Below are 14,783 nucleotides of genomic sequence, written 5' to 3' on the forward strand. Positions count from 1 at the left end.
ACATTATTAATAATAAATAATTAATATATTGATAAATGGTTGGAATTTAAAGAGTAATTCTTAAATAAAAAATTATTTTATAATGTTATAGTTGAGCAATATAGGTTCAATTTAATCTTTTTAATTTGGAAAAATGAATATGAAAAGAATTTCAATTATTATTTTGAAAATGATGGGGGTCATTATCGTCAAAATGTGTATATAAAAGATATTTAGAACATTAGAAAATTGATTTTAAGAGTTAGAGGGAAAAACCATTATCAGTCAATACAATACATGGGTTGGGAAAAACATACAAAATGTTCCTCCATTCATTCTCCAAACTTGGAAACATAAACTGAGACCTCTACATTTAATTCAATGGTGTAAATTTAGCAAAACCAAAACATGTGTTTGCATTGTGTATTCTTTATGCTATTGTTTTGGGTTTTGGGTTGACTAGTGTTGACCAGTTATAGGACATCTACCAGAGGTTTGGAGGTTATGTGATTGTGATGTCATGATGATGTTTTAATCTCGATCTTTATAAACCCAACCACGATTATGTGATGGAATGCTCTATGTAATGTTTGTAATTACTGATTGTTATAGTTGAGATTCTTATTTCTGAGACACTTGACCCAGTCATTTTTGAGTCATCGATCAATTATCCTTGGTTTATTTTCTAGTTGCCATGATGGGACTAAAATGTGATTTATGATGTCATGTTGTGACATGTTTGACTCAACCATTTTGGAGTCTTCAATCAGTATGATTTGAGATATATTTTGGTTATTGAGAACCAAGGGATACTATTGATTATCAACGATACTTCAGTTGCCAATAGAGAGCTGTTGTGGTCATGATTTTCTATGGATGCTTGCTCATGGAGATTTGATGTTCTTATTATGGATTATCTTTTATGATTTGGAGATTTATGATTCCATGAGCTTAGGGTAGGTTATCTTCTTGTAGTGTCAGGAAGTGGCTTGCAATGGGGGCCAGGGCCCTAAGAGGCTGCCAGGGTAACTCATTGTAAGTTGGTTAATAAGTGAAAACATTCACACCTAATACTAACTAAATGAACCTAAAAAGATAATTGTTTTGTTCTCGCCCATGCCTTGAGTGCTTGTACAGACTAGGATGGGAGTAGAGAGAACGCATGGTTGCAACCTTGCATTCCATAGTATGCCTCGTCAGTATGAGAGGATACTAGTGGTCGCATGAGGATCAGTATGGACCCATGGAGTTTAGCTAACTGCCAAGGTAACTTGTACATGATCTATGCAATGACACTTTCCTCCTTGCATAGTAGGTTCCTACAAGTCATTGTTGTACCTCTGGGAATTAGATGTCAATTTTGTGATTGGAACCTTTGAGTTAGTATACTTTTAGGATTCCTAGACTTATAAAGATTTATGCTATGTGTTTTGGATAGCCTGTTTTGGACTTGAGATTAACTCCTCAGCACGGTGGGAGTGGACCACTAAGGTACCATGCAGTCGGGTGGTAGTGTTTTTCCACTCTTATCATTTGAGATTCATTGAGACATCATGGCTGATGCATCCTTTATGATGGTGGATATGTATCCTTTCATTGATGATTAGCATATGTTAGATGATGTTATCTTATGCTTATATTTACATGTTAGATTACTTTCTATATATGATATAGTATATATTAGGAGTGACATTCCTACTATGTTAATACCGATGATCTCTTCAGTGATTTGGAATGTTACACACGGAGGGATGGGTAGGGCCCACAATGGTCTAATGATGCTATTAACAATTGGGAGGAACCGTGCACTTAGTTTATTATGTTTGATCTTTATGATGGATGTTTATATCTTCTATGATGATGTATCATGTGTATCATGTGATTATCTTTACTTTGATGTATCATGGATTAGAATAGGATGATGTACCTTATTCCACATATGTATATTCTTTTAAGCTTTTCATACCCTATGACATGTACAGTGAATGATTGAGCATTTAGAAATGTAATGTATAAACGTTGGACTTAACATTATTATTTCATGTGGTTGTTAGTTGGTTGAGATGTAATTCAATGTTAAGGGATCCTTAAAGAATGTAATCTGTTATGTATGTTATGTTTATTTTTAGATGGACATTGTTATTGCTTCCGTTATGGTGCTTAAGTTATATGTGGTATTTACTTTCATATTTAAAAATAAATAAAAAATGCTACTAAACATAGTGAAATTGTAGGTTAATTCTTTGGATCCCTTGGCGGAGCATTACACACACACACACACACACACAAACATGCATGCATGCTACACATTTTACTACTCGAGATGCCAACTACAATAAGCATGTTATTTTTGGGGAGTGAAAGATATATGCATGCTACACATTTGGATAATAGGATAGAGAATATGAATGAAATTATTGAATGTTGCAAAGATCATTTTGCTACTCGAGATACCAAATACAATAAGAATGTTATTTTTGGGAAGTGAAAGATAATATATTTATATATATAATATTCTTAAAATTTGAGTTTATAATTATATTTATTTTGAAATGTGATAATTATTTTTCATAATTGTAATAGATATAGATCAATCTAATCCTTACAATTGCCAAATGATTTCTAGTATTAGATGTTTACATCAAGTGGTGATTATAAGATACCACAAACCTCCAATGATTAATGTAAGAGAGAAATCATGTTTTTGTGATGACTGCATTAAGGAAAATTGATTGAATGTATTTGAAAATATCACGAATGGATATGTTTCACATTGCGATTTGAAGGCGATATTAAGAAAGCCTCCTTTTGAAGATGCTGACATTGACATTGGCATTCATGCTTCTATATATTGAGTTGATTATGGGTATGTTTCTAATTTAGTTATGGAAGGTTTGTGGGGTGTGTGTGTGTGTGTGTGTGTGTGTGTTCATCAAAATAAATTTATATATTTAATTTTTCACTTTATAAACACATCTATTTTTATGTGCATGCAGGAGATTATTTTGCAGTCCAAGCCTTTGTAGATAATGCAAAATATGTAGACTATTATCTTCTTAGATGCACAAAAGTAAAACACAAGTTTCTAGAAGGAACTATAGATGTTGATGGACAATCATATCCAATTGAATCAATTTTTGTTAAAGGATCATATTATCAATAAAATATGATAATCGATAGTGGTATTGAATTTATTTAATAGATGTGTGGAGATTTTTTTTACATTGCAGTAACCATGTTATAGCTATAGAGTTGCAATTTGATGCAATGCAAAGAAGAGGATGTCATAAAAATGAAAAGTGGAAATTTTCTATTGAAGAACATGAAAATTTTCTAGAGATGATAAAAAATAGAGAGGATCATAACAATACAATGTTTGTGGAGCTCTAGTTTAGCTATTTGTACTTGTTTTCTATACAACTCTCATACTTTCATATTTACTATATAGATCATTTTTTATATATGTTTTATAAATTTGTATAAATTGGATCATGGATCTTGGATATATGCTAGGATAAGAGGATAAGCCTACAATGGTGTAGCACATACAATTATGTTGTAGAAAACATATGCTAGAATAATAGTGTGAACAACAATGTTGTCTACATGATGACTCAGTTGTTTATGAAAACTCCAGTGTTGTAGACACCATGTGCTAAATTAGAGTTGTGTACTCCTGTGTTGTCAACATGACAACTTATATGAGTGCACATACTCCAAGGTGTCTAAATTTATAAATACTAAAATAATGCTTTTAACCTAAGTAAATTTAAGTAAAGCATAAATAATAATTATTTACACTAACACCCCCCTTAAGTGCAACTTAGGGAAATGCACTTAAGCTCAAAAAAGCTAAGATGAAATGCATAATGGGTCCCAGCTACTAGGCCATGTTAGGTACCCAAGTAAAATGAAATGCTAAAATGCATGAAATCTCTCTACAACCAGAGAAAGAGGGAAAACCTCATGGGAAAAAGCCTCCTCCAAAAAGAGAGATATGTACAATATAGAAGAGAAGGATCATGTGACCCCCCCTAGTGAAAAATCCCTCATGCCCAAGAGATATCACAAATGAATATACTTGACCTATGTGAAGGTTTTCTTTGAGCTTCCAATGCCTTGTATTTTTGTGGAGAAATTCTGGGCCATACTGGACAACCAAAGACTCTGAAGTGTGTAACTATAGGTTTCCTATCATTCCATGCTTCAAAAGAAGTTACACCATCCAAAGCTTTGTGAGGACTTCTATTCTAAATATACTTAGTACAATTGATCACTTGTTCCCAAAAGACTTGATCAAGAGACTTGTTTAATAACATGCAAGTGATCATCTCTTTGAGAGTTCTATTTTTCCTTTCACTAACACCATTTTGTTGTGGTGTATATGGTAGTGGATGTTAAAGATCAATACCCTCTTAAGTGCAAAAGTCTATTAGTCTTGTGTTCACATACTCCCCCCTCCCATTATCTATTCAAATAACTTTGATGAATTTCCTTGACTACTTTTTCACTTGAGCTTTGAAGCTGAGAAATTTTTCATACACTTCACTTGTGAGCCATGAAGAAAACCCAAGTAAAGCAAGTGTAGTCATCTATGACGGTGAGTTCATAGCATGACTTCCCAAATGATGGCATTGGAAATGGTCCCACCACATCACCATGAACCAACTCAAGAAAATATTATGCTCTCCAAGACATCCCCTTTTCATACAACTTTTCTAGATGTTTCACAAGTGAGAAACTTGAACAAACACCTTCTAAGAACTGAATTTGAGGTAGACCATTGACCATATTCTTTCTGCTAAGCTATTGAAGATATCTATAGTTGAGATGTCAAAATCTCTCATGCCACAACTTACTTTTTACATTTGAATGTAACAACAAGGCTTGTGCATTTGATGTAGGCACAAAGAAGGAGAAAGTATAAAGCCTTGAATCATGATTGGCTTCTTCTTTTGCAATTATTGAGCCATCCTTAATGCTTTTCACTACCACTGAATCTAGAAGAAATTCCACTTTATTTCCACCTCCATAGTGAGTCATTTGGTAGACTAAAATAAGATTAGAAGTAAGGTTAGGAACATATAGAACATCCTTGAATGTTCCATTGTTCATCTTAACTTCACCTTTACCTTCAACTTCCACCTTAGTATCATCACTTACAAAGATGTTTGGTACCTCAAAATGTGTCATGGAAGAAAAATATTGCTTTGATGCACCCATATGGTCTGTGGCACCTAAATCTATGATCCATTTTCCCTAACTAATAGTGTTTTTTAGTAAAGCATTCCCTTTTCCCTTGGAATTTGAGGATGAATTTCCTTTCTCCTTATAAGAATTAGGAAGTGAAACATTGTGTTTCTTCATGATGTTCTTCAACTCATTAATCTATTTATGATAATACTCATGTTCATCATGATCCAACTTCTTGCAATAAGAACACTTTTTCTTCTCCTTATTAGTGTCACCCTTCTTGTTTGCATTCGAGGAAGACATGCCTTGTTGATTTTATGGTGGTGTTGTCTTTTCTGCACCCTCTTGTTTGTTATTCTTCCACTTCTTCTTCTTGCCCTTTCCTTTGTTTGAAGTTCAAGCAACTAAATTTTGAGAATCCTCATTATTGGCCACCAATGCCATTGACTTAGATGACTTGATAATTCCCATTGATTGCAACTTCTTTTCTTCATCCTCCAATAGTTGAACATAAGCATCAAAAGTAATTTTCTTATAGGTAGCCCCTAATGTAGTCTTTGTGGTGTTGTAAGAAGAAACAAATGTGGAGTACTCAGATAACATCTTATTATGAATGAGACAGATTAACTTATATTTAACAGGACTACCACAATCATCAAGCTTCATTCTTAATTCATTCACCTTAATGATGAAATCATGTATAGAATCAAATGTCTTATGATCTAGGGAGACAAGCTCATCTTCTATTTTGTAAGCATCCTCTTCAAACACTTTACCATATAGGGTTTTGAGGGCATCCCAAGTATCCTTAGATGTCTTATACTTATTGATTTGATAGAAGATCTTAGCTTCAAACCCCAACATAATATCACCTAGGGCTTTCCTATCTACCATTTCCCAAGTAGTAATTTCACTTTTAGATACTTGATCAGCTACTGGTCTAGGAAGGGTACCATCAACATATTGAGAGACTTCATTATGCATTAATTGATACCACATTTGAATAGACCATGTAGCATAGTTATGTGGTGTTAATTTTGGAAACTTAAGATTTCCCATGATGTAAGAAATGAAAGATAACAACCGAAAAAGAGGAATAGAACACCAAGAGACATCACCCCTCCTTACTCAATCAAGAACCCCCCCCAAGTGAAAGATTTTGGCACTTTATACTTAGTGCATTTACAATAGCCACTTTCCAATTTTGTCCTTAGTGGTATTTTGATTAGTTGTTTATAGCCTCCTTTTGTAGCTCAAAACTAGAACATTACAATGTATCTTAGATATACAACAATTCTAAAGTTATATCAAAGCATTACAATGCAAAAAATGACCTAATTTTGAAAGTGATATTTTTGTCCACACAAGCCTATAATCTAATTATATATATAGAAAGAAAACAAAAAATAATACACTTTCAAAAAAAATAGAACCTAATTTTGAGTCCAGATGAGCCTGTTCAAAGTAATTAAAGTTGCAAAATGTAGGACTAGATAGGTATAGTCATCAAAAATTGCAATTTCTGACAAGTTCATACACTAAAAGTAGAAAATAACTATAACATTACAAATTTTAGGAGATTTTACCTAAAATATAAAAAAAAATTGCACCTAATTTGGAGCTTGGATGACTAAGATATGGCCTCACAAAGTCAGACTCTTGAATAAAAAATGAATCTAGAAAGGGGTCTGATCAAAAAAACATTAGGTTGAATTTGATGTCCAAATGGCTATCATAGTAGTTCAAATTTTCTAGTGGAAAATGGTCATACAATCATCAAATTTAGGCTAGCAAAAAGATAATGTCACCGAACTTGGCCCTACTCGATGATGTCACTATTGTTGTCAATAGTACTGATGATGATGTTAGTAGATGAGTTGGTAGTACAAAACTATATAGATGGTATAGAAAAAAATGTCATGTCTCCTCAGCTAAGATGGTGGTACAAGACGTCCATGCATGTTTGAGCTAACTATATAATGCTTAGGTGGACTTGAAACCATGTAGATGGACTTGGACACTACTATGTGTCTATTTGGGTAGATGTCATGTGTCTATGCATGGGAGTCAGAGGGAATAAGAGTCTGATGGTAAGTTTTAAAAAGGGAACCAAAGAACATTGGGAGATTAATCCCACATTGAGTGGGTAAACACCCTAGTAGGTGTATAAATAAACAACCCTGCAGGGGTAAACCAAACAAAGCTGCCCAAATTAATTGAGCTACTAGCTGGTTCCGTTCTTGGCCAGAAACTGTAAAGGGTATTTTTGCTAGTTTGTTTGCAAACTTTACTGGTAAATGATAGATGTCATTGGACTATGGATTCCTCTACCAATATAAATGAGGAATATGTCACTGTCACCACACAGAATATTTCCTGCAAGGGCTAGGATTTCACCACCTGAGTCCTGCAAAAAAAAATTCTCTATAGGCCTTACTAGCCAATTTTTTTTTGAAAAATACACAATTTTGAAAAATAATTGTAGAGAAAAATTAATTACAGATCTGAAACAAGATAGATTTTAGATCTAATAGATCATAGTGGATTTTCAAATTAGGATCTTCAGGTGCCAGTTTGCAAAAAAAATGGCCTCAAAATTGACTTTGGCTCAGCATAGGAAAATTTATAGTTAATTTTCACCAAATTGATGCTCCAGATGCAATGGCAAGGTTTGCATTGGCTCTAGGTGCTCCCAATTTCTATGGATACTCTAGATCTGAGTCGAGGTGTCCTCAAAGAGGTGAAGCAAGATCAATCTCCAATGGCTATGAAATGATGCCTTTATGGATCTAATATTGTGTAAGACTTTGCATTAGGAAAAATTCACCCAAGACCAAGAAGCAGAATAACTATCACAAAAGACCAATAGAGTATGATTAGAATAATGATATGGTATTTAATTGATTGTATAGTAAAATAGAGGTGCCTATATATATAGGCCTTTATGATGCATCTATAATGCCTAGGAGTTAGCAACATGATAAGTCATACAATCAAGCACATATCCACCAGGTGTGGGTTATCCTCCATTAAGCACAAGAGTTAGTGCGATGATGAGAGGATAAGCCTACAAAGGTGGAGAAAATACAATTATGTTGTAGACAACATGTGCTAGAATAATAGTGTGAACAATTGTATTCTCTACATGATGACTTAGTTGTTTATGCATACTCTAGTGTTGTAGACACCATGTGCTAAATTAAGTTGTGTACTCCTATGTTGTCAATGCGATAACTCATATGAGTGTGCATACTCCAAGGTGTCTAACCTAATAAATAATAAAATAATGCATTTAACCTAAGTAAACTTAAGTAAAGCATAAATAATAATTATTTACACTTGCAATGAAAACCCCTTGAGACATCCCATTAGGACTCCACCTTAAGCCAACCCCTTAAGACATTCCATTAGGGCCTTCCCTTAGGACCTCCCCTTAAGACAACCTCTTAGGACATCCCCTTAAGTCATCCCTTTAAGGCATCCCATTAGGACCTCCCCTTAGGACCTCCCCTTAAGAAAACCCCTTAAGACATCCCATTAGGACCCCCCCTTAGGACCTCCCATTAGGACAACTTCTTAGGACCATTTAGTGATTAAATTCCCTTGTCTACATAGACATGAACATAACATGTACATCTACAAAATAACACATCTATGAAGTAATGTACCCACATAAAATGTATCCAAAATACCATATAACATGTCTCTAAAATACCACATGAAATGTATCCCAATAACATAAAAAAACATCAAGGTATCCACATCAAATTTATCCAAATAACATAAAAAACTTTGAGGTTTCCATATCAAATGTATCCAAATAACATAAAAACATCAAAGTGTCCATATCAAATATATCCAAATAACATATATGTAAAATTTATCCATATCAATGAAATATACATCTCAAATAAGACAAGCTCACTATATATACATGTAGATCAACCACATCACCCTACTGATCCATGACCCCAAAAGGTTCTATGATCTAGGTCTGAACCTTGTTTCAAATAAAAGTTTTTAAAAAAAAAATCTAGAGTTATAAAATTATGTACATGTATTATATCACATGTATATATCAAATATATATAAATTATAACATACCTATGACTTACACCATCTAGGATTTATCAGGGTCTAAAGATCACCAAAATGCAAGATACTATCACTAAGACCCTCAAACACACATGTATGTACACAAGTTAGACTAGATCAAGAATATATGTATGCTTCTAGGTACATGTATTTAAGCTCAAGTACATGTAAACTTATAAGTGTAAATTATAGTAACAAATAAATTTAAACATATAAATATATTTACCATAGCATCATGTAATACTCTACCAATCTGACTGATATCTAAATCATTTAGTGATAAAATAGCCTAGTCCTAGTCTAAGTTGATTGTTTTGTTTGAATGCATAATGGTAAGTAGACATTTTCATATTGTGGGCGCCTGACTATGGGGGGGTTTTGTAGGAAGTGCTATAGGATCCTAATTAGGTGAGGGGCTAGGTGTTGTAAGGCCCTATGTAGGAGCAGGTGCTATAGAAGGTGCTAGAATACCTAATTGGAAATGCAATAGGAAAGTAAACTCTAAGCAAGAGGGGGGGCGGGGGGTGAATCAACACTTAAACCTTTCAACCTCTAAAACTATTCACCACACATCCATCTCACAATCTATGCATACAACTGAAATACCAAATTAAGCATATCATCATACCATGAAATTAAATATTCAACACATGTATGACACAAGATATTTGGTTACCCAAAAAACCTCCAAGGAGAAGGTAAAACTTAGGTTTACAATGAAGTAAGCACTCTATTAAAGGATTTACAACAGCCTATTAGGACTACTCTACTAAAGAGATTTTACTAATTCACCTGCTAAAATGTCTCAACAATGATCCTATAGTTAGCACTCTATTTCTTGATGTCATATCACCTCTAAACTGATGTGTACTTGATCCTTTCTAATTAGATGTACCTATGATGTCCTTTGTTTCCTTTCCTCTATTCTCCTTCTAACTAGTTTTGCAATGTAACTCAATTCATAACGCCTTAATCACCATGAATGCTCTATTTGTGCATGCACACTCTCTTAAATTCTACTTAGCATTCATAAAAAGTTTAGGGTCTATCCTCCTTAAGAAGACCTAGGTGACTTATGGTTAGGTATGAATTAACGATAGTGATTTACCCATATTGCTACTTAATCCTTCTCTTTTTCTTATTAGATGCATTTAATGCATAATGATTCACAATTGAGATTCATCCTTATAATCAAAGATCATAAAAAAATAAGTCATGCCAAAAATGGTTTACATAGAAGTTTGTGCAAACAACTCAATTCATAACACCTTAATCACCATGAATGCTCTATTTGTGCATGCACACTCTCTTCAATTCTACTTAGCATTCATGAAAACTTTAGGATTTTTCCTCCTTAAGAAGACCTAGGTGACTTAGGGTTAGGTATGAATCAATGATGGTGATTCATCCATATTTCCACTTAAACCTTCTCCATTTCTAATTGGATGCATGTCATGCATAGGTATTCACAATTAAGATTCATCCTTATCAACAAAAATCATAAAGCAATACTTAAGTTGGCTTAGAAATGGTTTACATAGTAGTTTGTGCCAATACAAAAAACTATGTCAAAATTGTATTACTTGGCATTTGAAGTCCTTGGTGCTTGACAATAACTATAATTTCAATGTTGGCAGTCAACATCTAAGTGACTCAGCATGCGCTACTTGCTTGACACTTGAATCACTCATCACATACTATCTACTCGGCATTTGAGTGACTCAACATTCATTATTTACTTAGCATGCACTATCTTATGTGTTAAGCTCAACATATGTTACTTATTCAGTATGAACTAAGTAGATTACTTAAGTTTATAGACACTCATTAGTCAAAACCAAGCTGAGATCAACAATCTCCCACTTTGACATGAGTGTAAAAAAAAAGTAGTCATATATTAATGATCTTATCCTTATGAGCATAACATAGATAACTAGTATCTATTCGGCTTCTATACAAAAGATTTCAAAATATCAAAATTTGGCAACACATGACTTATCAGTCATACCTCAAAATTTCAATTTCATAACTCCCTCTGAGTTGATTGTTATGTGCTATACTTTGTACAAAATCTTTCTCCTATTGAGTAGATTGTCTATATGATTAGCTCCGTCTCTATCTCCCCCATACTCTTTCTCATTATTACTCCCCCTTTATTCTTGACACTTATTTCAATAAGTTATACAATAATAATGTGTTTGTCCAAAAAAGGTTTGTGGATCTCAAGGATAACCTTTAGAGTTGCATCCCAGTTATCACAAGCTACCTCCAATTACTTAATTTGGATGGCCAGTGTTAGGATTAAACCATGGATAGAAATAACAATCAAATGCAAATATAACTTCTATTAGAAAATAATAGATCACATAGAAAAGAACACAAGACACCAAGATTTAATGTGGTTCACCTAAACCCTGGGCTACATCCACCAAATAGCAAGTCCAATATTTTATGATCCAGTGATTACAACTTGATTACAATTCGTAATCCCTTACAACTCAATACTACCACAAGAACAAATTTTTGCATCACCTCATGAAAAAACTCCTAACCCTAAGCCATTTTATACAAGTAATTTTACCACTTTAGGGTTATAATTAATAATTACATCTCAGCCAAAAATAATTTATGAAGTATGTATAGTACTTTCCTAATTAGTCACCATAAACTAACAATCTCCCACTTGGGGATCAATCAGACTTCACACTAAACAACAATCTCCCACTTGGAGACTAATCCTATAGCTATGCTGCTACTCCATGAGGCTCCCACTAGATCAAACCATCTTGGACTCTGCTGTTCTTTTATTCATGTTCAATAGAGAAGACCAACTGAAGCTGAAGAGTAGTTCAACTTCTCCCTTGTTACTACCTTTGTAAACATATCTTTTGGATATTCATCTATATGTATCTTTTCTAGCTTTAATTTTCCATCCTCCAAATTGACTGAATGAAATGGTACTGCAACTTTATGTGTTTGGTCTTTGAATGTAGAGCTGAATTCTTTGCAAGATGAGTTACACTTTGACTATTTGCAAACAAATGTTTATCCTTCTGAGGATGTCCCAATTCTTCTAAGAAGAACTAAAGCCATATCATCTCCTTGGTTTCCTCTATAATAGCAACATACTCTACCTCTATAGTAGATAGAGCATTAATCTTTTGTAACCTAGAAACCCATCTCACAACTGCCCCACCAACAGTAAAGACATAACCTATAGTACTCTACTTGGTATCAATTCCCCTACCAAATCTAAGTTAACATAACCTTGTAAATTAGTAGTAGAGCCCCCAAAGTGTAAACGCTTATTGGATGTTCCCCTCAAATATCTGAGAATCTATTTGACTACATTCCAATGTTTAATTCTTGCATGATACCTGCTAAAAATTCCCACTACATATGCAATATCTAGCTTGGTACATACCATAGCATACATCAAGCTTCCTATAGCTGAAGCATAGGGTAGCTTGGACATCTTATCCTCCTCTTCTTGTGTCTTGGGATACATCTCCTTAGTCAACTTCATATGACTAGGTAAAAGTGTGTTGAAAACTTCAGCATTCTCCATAGAGAAACATTGCAACATCTTCTCAATGTAACCAACCTGAGATAACATCAATTTTTTGTTCTTCCTATCTCAGAAAATCTCCATACCAAGGATTTTTTTTGCTGCTCCCAAATTCTTCATAGAAAATGCATGTGTTAACTGGAATTTTAGCCTCTTAATATGATCAATGTTAGACCCAGCTACAAGCATATCATCAACATATAAACATAAAATAATATAGTTGTCAGCATCCAACCTCTTAAAATAAACACAATCATCTAAATGACACCTATTATATCCATGCTCATGCATAAATCTATCAAATTTCATATACCATTGCCAAGGTGCTTGATTAACCCTATATAAACTTTTCTTCAATTTGTACACTAAGTTCTCCTTACCTTTGACCTCAAAACCCTATGGCTGAGCCATATATATCTCTTCATCCAAATCACCATGAAGGAAGGTTGTTTTAACATCAAGCTACTATAAATTCATATCTTCAGTAGCCACAAGACTTAAAACAGTATGGATAGAAGTCATCTTAACAACAAGAGAAAATATCTCATCAAAATTAATGCCCTTTTTTTATACAAATCCTTTCACAACTAACCTAGCTTTAGATCTTTTCTTACCTCCATCCTCTTCAACCTGTAAATCCACTTATTTTGTAAAGCCCTTCTACCTATAGGAAACTTGCATAAATCCCATGTCTTATTCTTCAGCAAAGAGTCCATTTCATCTTTCATTAAAAACTCCCACTGAATCTTAGTATCTACCTACATAGCTTCATCATAACATTTAGGTTCACCAACATTGATAAGTAAAATTGAATACAAAGAGGGAGACAATCTTTTTGGAGGTCTAATTTTCCTTGTTGATCATCTAACATTCACTAGTGTGTGTGGTATTTTTTGTTTCAGTTATTGCACATCATGAGGAATGGCTAGAACATCATCTTTTGGAGTATCATCCAACACTACATAATCATCTTCTTTCTTCTCATGTTGCTGCAATAGATCTTTGTGCAACACTTTCTCATTGAATATGACATCCCTACTTCTTACAATTTTATGTTTTTCAAAATCCCAAAGCCTATAACCAAATTCATTAATTCCATATCCAACAAATACACATTTCTTTGACTTATCTTCTAGTTGTTTTCTATTTTTAGAACCTATGCAAGAAAAATCTTCACAATCGAAGGTCTTGAGAAAAAAATAACTCACCTTCTTACCAATCCATGCTTCCTCTAAAATACCATGGTGCAAAGGAGTAGAGGGACCTCTACTAATCAAATATATAAGAGTATTGACAACCTTTTCCCATATGTGTAAGGGCAACTCAACATGCAACCTCATGCTCCTTGCATGCTTCATTATAGTCCTGTTCATGCATTCAGCCACTCCATTTCCCTGTAGTGTCCTTGGAATAGTTTTTTATCTACAAATACCATTAGTGGAGCAATAATCTTCAAATTCATGACTACAATACTCACTACCATTATCAGATCTAAGACATTTTAATTTTTTACTAGTCTCATTTTCAACCAAGCATTTCCATTTCTTAAAAGTTTGAAATACATTAGATTTCTATCTAAGGAAATAAACCCATACTTTTTTAGTTACACCATCAATAAATGTAACATAATAATGAGAGCCACCAAAGGAAGATACTTAAGCTAGTCCCCATACATCGGTATGCACAAGATCTAATTTTTCCATTTTATTTTCCTTCCTAGTCTTCACAAAAATCACTCTCTTTTGTTTTCCATATAGACAACTTTGACTAAAATTCATATTAGCACATTTTAAACTTGGTAAAACTTTCTTTGAATGAAGTACTTTCATACCTTTATCACTCATGTGCCCAAGTCTGTTGTGTCACAGAGTTGTGTCAAAATCTACAACATCTATTTGTTCTCCCTACTTAACTACAACAATTGTTCTTGAACATTTACTTTTCTCTA

This window comes from Cupressus sempervirens, chromosome 7 (genome assembly GCF_028749045.1).
Source record: "Cupressus sempervirens isolate cs-2001-9-10 chromosome 7, ASM2874904v1, whole genome shotgun sequence".
Classification (NCBI taxonomy): Eukaryota; Viridiplantae; Streptophyta; class Pinopsida; order Cupressales; family Cupressaceae; genus Cupressus; species Cupressus sempervirens.